General features: G+C 43.7%; 1 long non-coding RNA gene across 1 annotated transcript in view; it reads right to left on the bottom strand.

The window, feature by feature from the left end:
• Nucleotides 1–1095: 1095 nt before the first annotated feature.
• The window catches only part of LOC122563529, a 40674-nt gene continuing 38086 nt past the window's right edge, over nt 1096–3683 (bottom strand). Inside the window, exon 4 of the long non-coding RNA XR_006315626.1 lies at nt 1096–1175. This is a non-coding gene — a long non-coding RNA (uncharacterized LOC122563529). The remainder of the gene's footprint in view (nt 1176–3683) is intronic.

Here is a 3683-nt window from a genome sequence, read left to right as displayed (position 1 = left end):
TGTACTTGTATTTGATGGTGGTATAGCAAAGAATTACTGGAATGAAAGGGTGACCAATAATGAGAAGGTGAGTAAATTGAGTTCATATTGTCTGGCAATTTTGTTGTGAAATACAAGACTCTGAAGAGGCTTGAAAGGGTAGGCATGTTTCTGTTGGTTAGAGAACTAAAACATGGGGCTACAGACTCATGATAAGGGGCCAATCATTTTGGACTGGGACAGGAGAAATTATTTCACTCAGAATTATGAATCAATTGAATTCTACCCCAGAGGGCTTCAATAAATTTAAAACTGGGATAGATAGATGTTTGGTCGTTCATGAAACCAGTAGATATGGATAAGGACAGGAAAGTGGAATTGAGTCAAAGATCAGCCATGATTACATCAAATGATGGTACAAGTTCAATGGGCAGACTGGTCTTTTCCCGCTCCAACTTCTTGTCTTCTTGTGATTCGTCCCTCATCAAATTATTGATATAATATATCACTTACAGTGCTCATCAGACTGACACAAAGTAACTCACAAGCGGTAGGATTATCAGGCATCATGAGGATGATGCATTTGCTGCACACGTTGATCTATGCAAGAAGAGGCAAAAGCTGTGGAGGAACTTTCATAGAAGCATAGAGTTCTAATGGTGTAGATAGAGGCCATTTGGCCATCGAGTCTAGAACCAACCGTCAGAAGAGCATTTCACCCAGATGCACCCCATCCCTGTAACCCCACATTTAATATGGTTGATTCACCTAGTCTACACATCTCTGGACACTATAGACAATTTTACATGGTCAATCAATTAGACCTGCACATCTTTCAACTGTGGGACGAAACCAGAGCACCTGGTGGAAATCCACGCAGACATTGGGAGAATTTGCAAACTCCACACAGACAGTCTTTAATACTGTATCTTTACAAGACATGTTGTGTCTTCTAAATGTGATTTCCTTGCATCAGGACATCTTAACTGATGGGTTGGTGATGTCATTTCCTGTTCTTTTTGATGTGTTTGTTGATAGAGTTCCGGTTGGAATGCCATATGTCTAGGAATTCTCGTGCATGTCTCTGTTTGGCTTGGCCAAGGATGGATGTGTTGTCCCAGTTGAAGTGGTGTCCTTTCTTATCTGTATGTAAGGATACTAGTGAGAGAGGGTCTTGTCGTTTTATGGCAAGTGGCCTGAGAAAAATAACCAGAAATGACATCACCACAGGAAATGACAGCACCAACCCAAAGAAACCCAAACATATAAATAGAAAGCAGGAATCAGCAGCAGTGCTTTGCCTGGAGGCTTACTGAAGATGTTACCTGGTAGGGTGACGAAACATCTGGAAATGAACCTTCCAGCTCAGCGAGCAAACCTACATCCAGAACCTCAACCTGAGCTACAAATCTCAAAACTCGCTAAGCTGATAGGCAGCTGGTCGAGTTTCTTTTCCTATCCGGTGCCTTCACAAAAGTAATTCGAGTCACCAGAAGCTGTTGGCAAATCCAAGCCAGGCATTGTTTGGTTCCTAAAGGCTACCTGTTGAGACCAACTTGAAAGAAGATCAATGGCAAACATGAAACTCTTTTTTTTCCCTTTGTGCTGTGTGGTGAGGTTCTTAGAGAGAGACTGTGTCCAGGGGTTGAAAGCAATGATATGGCAATCACAGGCATCCACTTTAACCCTCATCTTTGTCTCTGAAGAGGCAGGTGTTCGTGCTTTGAGGCCCTTACGCAGTCAATCTTTGACTACTTAAGGGCTTTAATTGCTGGCAAGTCAAGAAAGTTGCCAAAGGACTTACTTCTTCAGCATTTACTTGCACAGGTGGTGAGAAGAGAGTGAGTTTTTCTCTAGTTTTTCTCCCCTCCTTGTCATTTCCAGGAAAGGGAATACTCGGCCCGATGTCTAAAATATTTAAGTACATTTACTAAAATGTTGCTATCTTGGAGCCAGAGTTTGTGACATTCTGTCTTAATTTATGTTTTTTTTGTACAGCTTGTTGCTGAACCCAGCTTCTGTTAGCACACATTACACTGACCTTGTCCAATTTAACCTTTATGACTTCTATAGAATTTGGGATAAAATTAATGCATAAGGTGGTTAAAGAATAATGATAACAGACATAAAAGAATTGAAAAACACAGCTGCAGAAAACAAACTACAAACTAACAAAATTCAAAAAGATAAAAATATCCAAAATCATTTTCATTGACTTCAGTTTATCTGACAAATAGTTTCAAATACACTTTTACATTGAGGCATAGATAAACAGCCTCACAATGTTATGATTCTGGATCAGTGGTGCTGGAAGAGCACAGCAATTCAGGCAGCATCCGAGGACAGGCAAAATCGACGTTTCGGGCAAAAGCCCTTCATCGGGCTTTTGCCCGAAACGTCGATTTTGCCTGTCCTCGGATGCTGCCTGAATTGCTGTGCTCTTCCAGCACCACTGATCCAGAATCTGGTTTCCAGCATCTGCAGTCATTGTTTTTACCTCACAATGTTATGAGTTAACCCACTGTAATCAGCATCTTGGCATTCTGTACAGTCTTCCTTTTTTTTGCCACTCTCTTCCTGAATGTATAGTCATTGTTGACACTTGAACATACAGTGAGGATTATTCAATTCTTTCCACACCTAGCATACATGTTCCAAATATAGCAGTTATTAGATAATCAGTAATTCCTAGTCCATCAAGAATATGGTCAGCTGTAAGACGCAATGGGCAGAATCTTGCTGAGATAGCAGTCTGGATAACCAGTAAGAGACCTGCACTGCCTCTTTCAGGGAAGGCTCACCAAATCTCATGACAATCAGGCATTGAGGAGTCTATGGATAGGCCTCCACCTGGAATCAAAACTCTGGAGAACCAAGCAATGCACAGCAAGAGCTGTTGGCCAGTCAGAAGCTGATGGGACTTGTGCTCAGCAGTGCTATGATTAGGGTGGCCATCTATAGGTCTTAATTGATATCAGGGGGATAGATCAACAATGAGAGCCCTCCTACCCTAGACTTTATTTTAGTGAATGCAAGAAGGTAGTGGGGATTGTGTACACCACTGCCTTGCCAAATTAAATAACCTTCCCATCTCTAGGATAGACAGCTAAAAGAACAACAGGTCAGGCAGCATCCAGGGAACAGGAGAATCGACGTTTCGGGCATAAGCCCTTCTTCAGGAATGAGGAAAGTTTGTCCAGCAGGCTAAGATAAAAGGTAGGGAGGAGGGACTTGGGGGAGGGGCGTCGGAAATGTGATAGGTGGAAAGAGGTCAAGGTGAGGGTGATAGGTCAGTTGACACCGTCCTGTCCCCCTTAGTCCAAGAACTCCCCACCTACGTTCGGGACAGCACCCATGCCCTCCACCTGCTCCATGATTTTCGCTTCCCCGGTCCCCAACGCCTTATTTTCACCATGGACATCCAGTCCCTGTACACCTCCATCCCCCATCACGAAGGACTCAAAGCCCTCCGCTTCTTCCTTTCCCGCCATACCAACCAGTACCCTTCCACTGACATCCTCCTTCGACTGACTGAACTGGTCCTCACCCTGAACAACTTCTCTTTCCAATCCTCCCACTTCCTCCAAACGAAAGGAGTAGCCACGGGCACCCGCATGGGCCCCAGCTATGCCTGCCTCTTCGTAACCCTCCTTCGACTGACTGAACTGGCCCTCACCCTGAACAACTTCTCTTTCCAATACTCC

The sequence above is a fragment of the Chiloscyllium plagiosum genome, chromosome 27, assembly GCF_004010195.1.
Source record: "Chiloscyllium plagiosum isolate BGI_BamShark_2017 chromosome 27, ASM401019v2, whole genome shotgun sequence".
Classification (NCBI taxonomy): Eukaryota; Metazoa; Chordata; class Chondrichthyes; order Orectolobiformes; family Hemiscylliidae; genus Chiloscyllium; species Chiloscyllium plagiosum.
Note: the sequence above shows the minus strand (reverse complement) of the source record. Positions and strands in the feature narration are given on the sequence as shown.